The sequence below is a fragment of the Lissotriton vulgaris genome, chromosome 5, assembly GCF_964263255.1.
Source record: "Lissotriton vulgaris chromosome 5, aLisVul1.2, whole genome shotgun sequence".
Lineage (NCBI taxonomy): Eukaryota > Metazoa > Chordata > Amphibia > Caudata > Salamandridae > Lissotriton > Lissotriton vulgaris.
This window is the reverse complement of record NC_141693.1, coordinates 1,482,413,347-1,482,426,167: the sequence shown is the minus strand read 5'-3', so window position 1 is coordinate 1,482,426,167 and position 12,821 is coordinate 1,482,413,347. Positions and strand designations below refer to the sequence as shown.

Genomic DNA, 12,821 nt, shown 5'->3' with positions numbered 1-12,821 from the left:
TCCTCTGCTCTAAGATGTCGAAACACCACTGTTGTTCTACAAACAGACAAAACCTTACAGGCCTGCTCACTTATTGAGATGTGTGATTTACTGGATATACGTACTGCTAAAACATTACGCCGCCGAACCTCAGGGTTGTCGGCCATACGGCTGTGTTCACTTCACAATATTTTATATGGTTATCAATTCACGCGGCTGGCCCCCAGGGGTTGTAAGCTGTAAGCTGTGTATGACGCATTTTGTACAATAAAGGTCTTTTACAAAAAAAAAACATGAAATACTCTGATGCAATTTAACTTGGAAAATCTCACGTCTAGAGCATACAGTGCCACAGAGAAGAAAAGTATCTAAACACATTCAGTCACTAGTAGTTTGCAAATTACTTTGCATCTCTAGGTTTGACTATTAACATAGAAAGTGCTGTTAACTTATTATATAACGCTGAGCCCAACATGACATGCAAATATGATTATAATTTAAATTACTTTTATGTTCACTCAAGTGGCCTGTAACTTCACTGGTAAACTTTCAATTTGTCAATATTGAAGGAGGTAAGCATTTAACTCCGAGTTGGTGACTGAGCGATTGGTATCCTAAATGTCATGTTTAGCTTGTTCGGAACTCTGGCGCAGTAATGAGCGTACTCAGCCCCGTAGGCGATCCAAGAAAGCAAAGGTGATATGATACTACAATTCCCAAAAGCTAAAGCGCCACCTACCTCTCATGGCACCCTCTCACTGCTGAGGCACCGCCTTCCTCTCTTGGCACTCTCTCCAATCCTCAAAGGGAACCGCTGAGGAATACACTTCCACTCAGTACGGTTGGCGGTTCTAACTTCCGCCAACGTAGTCAGTGCTGGAAAATTCCTTCAGGCGTTTGCAGCTGACCGGCAGAGAAGTTCCTTCAGGTGTTGGCAGCTGAGTGGCGGATATTAAAGGATAATATTGAGGATGAAGCAACACGCTATATAGCTTAGCTCCTAGTCGCCAAATATGCAAGAATATACACATGCTTCACAGGTAAGATAACATTTATTCATACATGATGTGCCTCCGATTACGCTCTACAACAGTTCGCCCTACACTGCCCTTATCTCTCACTTTCTATCACTTCATAACATTCTAAATCAGCTTCCAGATCTTGGAATGTTGCAGCAATTAATTTATGATGGGAAAACAGGGGAACAGGGAAGGAAATCCCTGCCATACTATTTGCAACATTTCCCCTTTCTTAGGGCAAACAGGAAAAGGAATAACTGCAACTTTATTTACAACAGTAATCATAGCATATGCTTGGAGGATATACTATGCTCTGTAGGAAATATATTTTTAATGGGACAGAAATAAGTCTGGGAGACCAAAATCGGCCACACTGACTTCATAGATGTGCAGCTGAATAACTTTAATAAACAAGCCATCCTCAGGAAACCCTCCATGACATGGCACAGTCTGCTATCAGGCAATAAAAAACATTGGTAGGTAGTTGTACAATTCCTAATACCACTCATCCTCCTTGAGAAGTAGAAGACAGTCATGCATACTTACGACAACTTCAACGACCAAGACCACGGCACTACCTCAACTCCCACCCCAACAACGCCACCCAACAGACCATTCTCACCTGGACCCCTCTCACCACAGAAGACACCTTAATGACAATGAAGAGCATCCACTCTGGAACACCCTTGGACCCCTGCCTGCCGTACATCTTCCACATGGCCACCACTGCCATCGTACCCGAGCTATGCCGAACTATCAACTGCTCCCTCGACACAGCCACATTCATAGACAACATGGAAGGACGCCAAAGTCAACTCCCTCCTAAAGAAGCCCTCCTCAGACCAAACAGATCTCAAGAAAGTCAGGCCCATCTCACTGCTTCCTTTTGCTGCCAAATGCATCGAAAAGGCCATCAACACCCAGCTAACACTCTTCATAGAAAGCAACAGCATCCTAGACACCTCTCAATCAGCATTCTGCAGCAACCACAGCACAGAGACCGCCCTCCTCTGCGTAAATGACGACATCTACGCCCTCCTCGACCAAGGCCACACGGCGGCCCTCATCCTCCTAGACCTATCTGTAGCCTTCAACACAGTCTCCCACCGCACACTAGCCACCACACCCCACGAAGCTGGCATCCAAGGAAAGGCCTTAGACTAGATACTATCCTTCCTCTCAGGCAGAACATAGAGAATAAGATTACTGCCCTTCCTCTCAGAACTGACAGAGATTAGATGCAGAGTACCCCAAGGATACTCCCTCAGCCCCACACTCTTCAACGTCTACATGACCCCCTCGCAACAATCATCAGAAACCACTGGCTCAACATTGTCTCCTACGTCGATGACACCGAGCTCATCCTCTCCCTCATTAAGCATCCCCACATCACCAGGCACAACTTCCAAGAAGGGATGAGAGCTGTTGCAACTTGGATGAGCAATAGCTGCCTGAAGCTCAACTCAGAAAAAAACTGAAATTATCATCCTCAGCTCTACCCCCTCTACATGGGACGACACCTGGTGGCTCCCCGTTCTCGGAAACCCGCCCACACCAACAGACTATGCACTCAACCTCGGCATCAAACTTGACTCTTCACTCACCATGAATCGCCAGACCAACGCTGTATACTCCACATGCTTCAACAGCCTCCACATACTTCACAAGATGTTCAAGTGGATCCCCCGCCTCCAGGAATACTGTCACCCACGCACTCATCACCAGCAGACTGGACTGTGGCAACACCCTTTATGCCGGAATCAACAAAAATCTCCTCCCCAAACTCCAGACCATCCAGAACGCCATAGCCAGACTCATCTTTGATATCCCACGACACAGTCACATCACCCAACACCTCCGTGACCTCCACTGGCTCCCCTTCAAAAGAAAAATCACATTCAAGCCGCTCACACAAGCCTAGAAAGCCCTCCACAACACCAGACCCTAATACCTCAACGGCTGAATCTCCTTCCACGCCCCCAACAGAAACTTCCACTCAACCGACCTTGCCCTAGCCACCATCCCACATTTCTACAGGACCAGAGCAAGTGGAAGATCCTTCTCCTACTTCGCAGCCAAGACCTTGAATGAGCTCCCCCTTCACCTCCGATGGATCATAGACACTTCACCAATCCAGTAAGAACCTCAAGACCTGGCTCTTCGAATGACCCCACGGAACTGAGCACTCCCATCCCCCGGAGACTTGAGACTCTCACGTATGAGGAGCACACTTCACAAATACTGATTGATTGATTGACTCTCACAAAGTCACATTTACTGATGTACACACACATCTTCACTTGCATCAAGGTTCACACCCAATCAGCCAGTGGCAGCTCCTCCACTAAGGCGTAGGAGCGTCACCCCACTGCTTTTTTGCAATGACACAAAGGCAAAATAAAATGATAATAACTCAAGTTATTATCATTTTATTTTCTCCTACTTCTGTCTGCTTTGTGTTAGAGGGTGGGGGCAGGGGGGAGTGGTAGCACCCTCCTAAAGTGCGCAGTGACTGCTTGGCCGACCCTCTCAGGCCACCCAAAATAGTCTTGTGCACTTGGCATGTTCTCCATGCAGGCTGCATTACAGCCTACATGGAGAACATGCCCAGGCCCCCAGTCAGCGTCTGAGCACCAAAACACAGCACTCAGACCAATCTTAACGCTGCTGAGGCAGAGTTGTGATTGGCTAACTGGGAGGCTGGGTGTGCTTCTGGTAAGGCCGAGCGAGGGAGGACTGCGGAGGCGAGGAGGCAGCACGAAGGTACGGTTTTAATTTTGTTGTATTCCCGCGTCCTCCCCCCCCCCTGCCCTCACACCTCACCTCCAATCAGTGCTGGCCGTGACTGCAATAAGCTGTAGCTGAGGGTGACAGAACAGCTTCATCCTTAACTGCATTTCTGCATCGGCCCCAGCGGTTGAAGACTGGATTTGATTCACTTCCCTTTGTTTAGATCATTAAGTCAAAAGTGCGTTCCTAAACCACTGTCAGTATCTTTGGGGTTTTTTATTCAGGAATTAGGAAACTAGTAACAGCATATAAACATTGTGAATTCCATATTCATGCATTTGAATCACAGTCACAAACACACAGTAGAGCTAGTTCTGGCGTTGTGTATGTTGAATCTGGTCATGGCTGCATAATTATGGGCTGATTTTGATAACCCCTGTTGTCCCTGTTGTATGGACTGGATGAGGCGACCTATTCTGGTGAATCTCAAAACCCAACTGAGAAAAAAGCTTTCCAATCGTATAAAGTTCACCTGCAAGATCTGCTTTCTCAGTACAAACTAAAAACTATGGTACTCCATGCACAACATCCAATTGAATACCACCACTTGAGATGTAGCAATGCCCTCCTAATTCTCATCCAGATTTGGGACTGTTTACTTGCTGCTACCCAGATGGCTGGTAGCACCCCTTCGAATGTAGCCACAAAGCATCACTGGGCTATATGTGGTCACACGCTTCCTCCTGTCTAGCACACTTTTCTGTGACTGTAGCACTCTTATCCTACGGCTAGGATAAGAATCAACAAGTCCTACTCAAAAACGGTACAGATCGGGAGGGGGACAAGACAGGGGTGCCCAGCCTCCCCCTTGCTGTTTGCCATCTATCTGGACCCATACCTGAGAAGATTAGCAGCTAACTGTAAGATTATGCCGGTCACACTACATGAGAAAGATTACAAATTATTTGCCTATGCAGATGATGTGGCTATTATAACTCCAGAACCGGCGCAAGCACTGGCTGAAATTGAACAGGAAGCAAGGAAATTTGGCATGTTTTCAGGATATCTAATAAATAGAGGGAAAACACAGATAGTGCAGAATAGTTTCTCTACCTATAGAGATGCAAGAGTAGTCCAGGAAGCAACATATTTGGGAGTCAGGGTGACGGCTGAGCTAGGAAAACTGGTAGAGATAAACATGGGGCCATTACTAGGGAAGGTCAAGAGAAACTTGGAGAGGGTTAATAATCTACACCTGACATTAATGGGGAGTATTAATTTCATTAAAATGGTTACTTTTCCCAAATTTTTGTATCTTTTTAGGGCAATCCCTTTACTATTTGATGTGATATGGTTTAACAAGATAGAAGCAACACTGAATGGTTTAATTTGGGCACAAGGGAAGACACGTAGAGCTTACAGATTTTTGACACTACCAAGGGAGAAGGGAGGTTGGGGGGCACCAGATTTCAGATTTTATTATTGGGCGGCAGTCTTGCAATACTCCAAAGGCTTATTAGGAGGCAGCGTCTATCAAGAGGAGGGCGCAGGTATAGAGAATGTTTATAAAGCACTGATGGGGGAAAATGCAGAGAATGCTCTGGTTAATACGGTAGATTTTGCCTATTTCAAACATACTAGATTCAAGACCCTGGCGGCAGTATACAAAATTTGGAGGGTTATTATGAAGAAAGTAGGTCTAGGAAGGTATAATAGATATCTGAGATTATACTCGAATGTCGATTTGCCAACAGAAATATTTTGGGATACTGTAATGAAGGATTGGAATGATAAAGGAGTTAAGAAATTAGGAGATTTGTTGGATGTGGAAGGAGGGTTTCTATTATTCCAAGAAATCCAACAGAGATTTAAAATACCTGGAAACAACTTCTTCAAATACCTACAAATTAGAAGCTATTTTCATTTAAAACAGGGGGGCCCAGTAGGTATGACAAGGTGTAGGATTATGGATTATTTAGGGAGCGGCTTAAGGGGATCAATTAGACAATTGTATATAGAATTACAGGAGTATAAAACTGACGACAGGGAGAAATATAGCAACAAATGGGTCGAACAAATAGGGGCCCATCCAGATGCTATGCAAGCCTCATTAGACCTAGGAAGAACCATACTTTGTACAGCTACTTTACAAACACAACACTATAAGACCATCTTCTCACTATATCACACACCAGCTAGAATTGCACAATGGGGGGGTAGCACTGGTATAACTTGCCCACGCTGCAACTCATCGAGTGCCAATCTCGGGCATATGTTCTCGCAGTGCCCACAGCTTTGCACCCTAAAAGTGGCAATAGAGGGATTTCTGGAGAATTCTCTAGGGCTAAAAGTGAAATTAACAGATGAACTATTAATATTAGGCATCAGCTTAGGCGATAATAATACTTACCCAGAATTTTTGTTTGTGGCCACAGCAGTTTTCAGACTAATTATTGCGAAAGCCTGGAAAGATAAATCCGCACCGACATTCCAAATATGGATGGCAAGGATTTTATACATATACAATATGGAGAAAGCCATCTATGATAGGAAAGGCAGAAGGGCGAGATTACTGGGGGGGAAGATCTGGCGTCCTATTGAAGAGTGGAAGAATAGGAAGGCATAAAAACTTTTTCTCTCCTCGGGTTATGTTAGGTTACGTCATATGTTGTTCTGCTTTAAATGCCCAGCCTAAGGGTTTTTTTTCTTTGTTTTTGTTTTGTTTGTTTATTATTTTTGATTGGCTTTAGGTGTATGATATTATATATGAATGTATAATGACGAGAAAACCCTGTACTGTATTCACTGTATTGTAACTTACAGAAAAAGTGAAAGAAAATAAAAAAATATATTAAAAAAAAAAAAAAAAAAAGGAAAAAAAAAAAAAAAGAAACCAACTCTTCCCATACAGGATACTTGCAACCATGCACCTCTGCATCCTGAAAGCTAGACACAACCTCGACTCTCTCCCCCCACCTTTTATGGACACTGTCACACTTAGGGGCATATTTACAAGGAGCTAACACCACAAGACCGTCACTTTTTCCGACATTCTGGTTGCTTTAACTCGTTTGCCTTTTTTACCAATGCCTCTATTCACGCAGCACTTAGCTTGAAAGTAGTCCTGCCAAGTTCCACGCATCAGGCGTTAGACTAAGGCATTTGCACCACACTGAAATGCATTGTCACGCATATCTGATGCATTCCACATTAAGAGTGTCTGAAGAATACTGCCGGCTGGAGTGACAACGCCTCGCCAGTGGCTTGCATGAGCTTGGGGCGCTTGCAGCTATGCCATGGCCTGCTGGATGGCTCTCTGCTCCGGGACATTGTGTTTCTATATGATGAGATTCACGCTGCGGCACCGCGTGGTTAAATCAAACAACCTGCAGTGCTGCCTGAAGTCAAGAGGAAGTGCCCAATGAAAGAGCCCGGAGACGGGCCCCCTCAGATGATTGTAATGTCTGGCCACACTTGTGCCAGTGGGGCAGACTTTACGTCCTGCTGCCGCTCGAGGTTCGGTTGTGAGCGGTTGGCTAATGGGTTGCGGGTGGTGCCGACTGTCATGAAATAGCTCACACAGAAAATACATCTTGACACAGCCATCCTTAGAAAACACGTCGCCCATTAGTCTCTCTGAAATATTTTCATGCATACCATACACAGTATCAGCTCTAGAAAGATGAGCGTTTGAGAAATAATAATCACTAAGCGTGGTTGGGTGTCTTAGACAGCATCTAATATGGGCCGGCATCTGGTTTAACCAATCCTTTTTTGTAGGTAACGGAGCTGAGTACATGAACATCGGGCGATCTGACAAGGTTCACACAATATTGATAAGTGTAGAGACAGTTGGGGCAAAATCTTAGAGTTTCTCGTTGCCTTGGTCTTCTTTACTTGAGTTTGTACACAACAAAGTGTCACTCATAGTCTTTGAAATGTCACATATATTAACACTGAAATTATCAAAAATGTTACACATAGCAATTTGACACCTAGGCAGCTATGTGAAAGGTGTGTGCAATGGGTGCTGCAGTGGACGTTCAGTCACAACTCCCATTGCTTTTTGACCCAGCCCCATATTTACAAGGTATGGGGCAGCACCAAAAATACCACCAGGGAATACCTGGTCCTAAGCAGGCGTTACGAGGAGACATTTTTTATTTCTCCTCGTATTTTGCTTTTTCCATGTGTACTGCATTCTGCAACACACATTGATAGAGCAAATCACCTGTAATGATGTCTGCATGTTCTATATTTTGTGCGTATATGTTTGTAAATTGATACTTGTATAGCACACTACTCACCCACAAGGGTCTCAAGGCGCTTGTACAAATACCGCTGTGGAACCTATCCTGGCTTTCCCTGTGAGGTGTCCACTCCTGGGCACCCCCAAGGTGGAGGCCAGGCATCCTTAGCGTTGTGGAGATTAAGCAAGCTGTTGCCTAGAGTTGCAGAGTGGGACTCCATGATTGGAATAGGCACTGAGACGAGAATTACCAGGTCCATGGAATTTTGAGCCCAAGACCCGCCGAGACGGGGAATTGAACCCTGGTCCCTGGTCCCTGGTCCCGGGCTAGACCTCTGCATCAGGGTCTGCCGCTCTAACCGTTGAGCCACACTTCTCCACACTGTGTGTGATTCTGTCTGCAGGCCCACACATTCTGGATGATGTACATGTTATATGTATATCTGCCTGCATGGGTCTATTTGAGTTTGTGTCTGTGTGGAGATGTGTGTCTATGTAATGTATGGATGCCTGTATGTGCACATCTGTACACATGCATGCTAGTATGCATGTCTCTGTGCAACCTGTGTTGTGTGGAAGAGTGTGTGTGTTTCCTCCATGGCTGAAGGTCTGTGGTGTCTCTCCACATTCAGTATCATGCACAGATCCTCACAAGGGAGACGCAGTCCTGCAGCGCCCTGCAGTCAGCTCGCCAGCTTGTCAGACAACCACAGTAAATGGAACAATGGCCCATGGCACCGCGCGCAGGAGGGGCTGTGTGCGCGCGGCTCTGGCTCTCCAGGCCCAGAATAGCATATCGAGCCCATGCTGACGTGTGCGCACGTGAGGACGTCCACACTGCCCGCAGCAAAACTGCGCTGTGTAGGACTTCTCAAGCAACAGCAAAGCTCACTGGGCCTTTGGAAGAAATTGGAAGTACATAAACAAGTGCATATGAATTTCAGAAGCTTCGACATTGTCCTGGTAGAGATGACCCTCTCGCCCTTCAAGTACATAATGTTTCTTGTTTTGCTGTGAGCTTGGGTCCCGTTTGACAGGTGTGTAAGAAACATTTAAAATAAAATGTAATACACTTACTCTGGCCGCTGAAGTTTCATGCAGATTGATTGAGGGGAGTTATAGGCCTACAAGTATTAGCCCGCACGTGCTTTTTCTATTTTAATGCCTTTTGGCTAGGCTCGTGCTACAGAAGTACCACAGGGCTTATTTACAATCCCCTTGCACTGCAGATACTTCACTTTTCGTGACTCACTGGAGGAGCAGTATGATGAACCATATTTAACAGGACACGTAAAGCCACCCTGCGTAGCTTTTCATGTCTTTGTAAATATGGCCCCTTTTTTCCCAGCACCCATAGTTTCTGACATATTCCCAGATATATGAGAAATCGTAAGCCTGGGTATGCGTCACAATGCTACGCCTCCCCAGGGGAGGCATGGGAAGGTGCAAGGAGGAGAAATGTTTTCATTTCTCCTCATTTTTTTAGGTCGAGGACTATCGGTTCTGCCGTAAGGCAGAAACCGGAAGTCGGAGATTTAATGATTCTTAGAGTGCTGCATTTATCCCTCCCTCTTTTTGCTCTTTCTCCATTGGCTGGCTTCCTAAATGGAGGCCAGCCATTGGAGGAGAGAGCCATCCCTCCAAAGAAGCCCCGTCTTTTTCGGATTTGGGGGCGTCATTTTTGCTGTTCTTTAGACAGTGACGTCGCCCGTCACTCAGAACAGCAAAATACGCCCCCAATTCCGAAAAAAAATCTAAAGCTTGTGGCCGCCATTTTAAGTCTTCTTGTGATGAGGTAGGCTGCTGTCCTCGTTTCCCGCTGTCTTTTTCCCGCCCCCCCTCCCGCTGTCCGTCTCTGTTTCCGCCCTCCTCCCGCTGAATCGGTCGCCCGTTGTATTCTTTCCCTTCCTGGTCTTTTTCCCGCCCCCCTCCCACTGTCCGTGTTTGTTCCCGCCCTCCTCCCGCTGATTAGGTCGGCCGCTGTGCTGTTGTATTCTTTTTCCCACCCCCCTCCCGCTGTCTGTCTTTCTTCCCGCCCCCCTCCCGCTAAATAAATCATTCAGTGGTAGCCGTCTTTTTTGCCGCCCCCTCCCGCTGTCTGGTTCCCGCCGTCTTTTTTCCCGCCCCCTCCCGCTGGTCCTGTCCCGCCCGCACAGGATCTCATCGCAACTGGTATCTTGAACGCCGACCATAATTGCAGGACGCTGAGGTGTGCGTGTTCAGGACTCGGGAGACGGAGGGAACAGACCGGAGCACTCCTGAGGAACGAGGACGAGCCAAATGAGGAACAAGGACGTGAAGCAGATGAGCTCATCGAGGAGCGAGGACGAGAAGCAGACGAGGCACCCCAATGACGTGCGGAGAGAGCCGGTGTTGAGCAGGAGGAGTGGACGGAAGAGTGGTGGTCACTCCCGGAGGACGTTGTAACGCCGCCGAAGCTCAGGAGAATTGCGGCCCCCGTGGTATGTGAAACGGGGCAAGGGTCACAGTAATCCGGGAAGATGGGGGGGGGGGGGGGGCGAGTCCGAGGGACTCAAGGGGCATGGGCAGCTGGAGTGCTAATCTCTCGTACCTATTCCCTCATTTCCCGCTCACAGCCTTCGTTATTCACTTTTGTACCACACCCTAAGTCTTGTAACCGCGGTTACATAATCACTGTTTTTGGGGGAAAGTATATGCAACTGGTATCTTGAATGCAGAGTGCTGCTGCAACTCGGGAATGTGTCGTAACAAGGTACACTTGGAGCTGAAAGTGCACAGGGCTGACTGGCATGGAAATGTACCCGTAGATAACGTGCTCACTAAAATACTGCTTTCATAATTGCAGGACCACATTTGCTGGAAATTGCACTGGGTCTGAGGTGACCGAGAACAAGCTGATTACATTTCAGTGGGCTGCCAATGGACGTGGCGCTGGAGAAACAGGACGTGCCCGGATGAAGCTGGTAAGTGGTGGTTGAAGGTGTTTAAATTCTCGTGTCAGTTTGTTTTCCTCACTAGATTGATATGGTTATTTTGTTGATGAAAGGGATGTAATTTTACTTAATCGTTTTTAGCCAAGTCACACTATCAGAAGTACACGTTTATCACCAGAGAGCTTTGCATGAAACTTCATAAATCGCTCGAGGGCATGTGCTGCGTGCTAGCCCCTGCCCTAGTTAAACGACTTCTCAGGCAGGATTCCTTTGTGTTTCTTAGAGGGTGCCCGGCATGTAGTACTGTTAGTGTGTACTGCATAATAGTAGCACGCGATGGGTCTGCGCCGAGATCGATATCATGATGATCACATAGTTCAGCAGATGAACAGTGGTGAATAAGAGCTCTTGTCTTTCGCTCCTATCTGATGTATGCAATCGTTTTTTGGTAGTTTGGGGTCACCTGTTCAAAATGCCCGCTTATTGTCTTCTTTCCTCAAATGCTTAGGTGGCAAAAGCAAGAAACCTAATATGAACATTCAGACTATCCCAAAACAATTTATAGCACACTAAACTTAACCTGAAAATTGCAAGATGCGATATATATTATTATGACATCGTTCACTAAATTCCAAGAAATGGAAGAAGGGATGTACAGCGGCTTCAATTGAAAGGTTTAACAAAAAATGCTTTAGTAAGTATTGGAGTATTTCATAAAGAGAAAAAAAAAGCTTTTTAAATGAGAAGATATGTAACTCATTATTGAATAACCTTCAAACGATGTTAAAAGCTCAGAACGCACCAACTCATCCATCTGGGCCCTGGATATCCCCAAGGGAAATAACCTTTTTATTTTATAATAAAATGGAAGAAAATTGTGGTGTCCTTGGAATGCCATTTTTTGCTTGCTCTTTGAAGCTCTCTGGTATTTTTTATCCGGTGTTGCCCCTCTCTGCTTTTGACAGCATGTTAAAAAGTCGAGTGGTTGTTTTGGTGAACTGTGATCCGGATTTCAGCGCTTCAAATCCCAGTCCGGGCCTCTGTTTCCCCTTAAAGCCCCTCTAACTAGCTTGGGCCTTGCCTGTTCGCTCTGGTGCCCTGGTCCTTCCTCACCTCCTGTTTGGGGTTTTGGGAATGTGTTTGGAGATCACTTTACAAAAGGCGCTGCAGCCTCTGAGGGATCCCTCTAACCCAAGGCCTGCTCCCAAGTGACAGCAGGCTCTCTCGATGGAGACAGGCCAAAGCAAGCCCACCAACTCCCAGGGGTGCTCCCCTCCCGCTGTCCGTGTCTTTTTCCCGCCCCCTCCCGCTGATGAGGTCGCTCTCGTTTCTCTTGAGCCTGGAGAGTTTTGCGGTGTATCAGGAAACTGTTGCCTTTTATGCCAGGTCCATCATGGGCAGTTGAACGAGCGCTAATGAGCCTTGGATAGATTGTTCTTGTTTCTCCTGACAGCTTATGCGTGCTGATCAGCGGCATGAGAGGTAAGTGCCGGTCTTGGGGTGGGAGGTATTTGTAGCATGCTTGTTTGTTGCTTATTGTTAGCATGCATTCCACATCACTCTCAAACACACTACCTCACAACTTTACTCTTTCTCTATCTCACTAGCTCACTCTCTCTCTATCTCACTACCTCACTCTATCTATTTCTATCTCACTAGCTCACTCTCACTATATCACGACTCACTCCCTCAAAAAATCACTACATCACTCTCTCACTAACTCACTCTCTATCTCACTACCTCACAACTTCACTCTCTCTAACTCACTACCTCACTCTCTCTCTATCTCACTACCTCACTCTCTCTCTATCTCACTACCTCACTCTCTCTCTTTCTATCTCACTAAGTCACTTTCACTCTCTCTTTCACTACCTCACTCTCTATCTCACTACCTCACAAACTCACTCACTGTTTCTATCTCACTACCTC

The 12,821-nt window shown here is 46.3% G+C and overlaps 1 non-coding gene across 1 annotated transcript; it reads left to right on the top strand.

Moving 5' to 3' along the window:
- Positions 1-11,245: 11,245 nt before the first annotated feature.
- On the top strand, positions 11,246-11,329 carry LOC147712798 (small nucleolar RNA snR60/Z15/Z230/Z193/J17). The gene has a single exon (XR_015296168.1). It is a non-coding gene; the product is annotated as a small nucleolar RNA snR60/Z15/Z230/Z193/J17 (small nucleolar RNA).
- Positions 11,330-12,821: the final 1,492 nt, after the last annotated feature.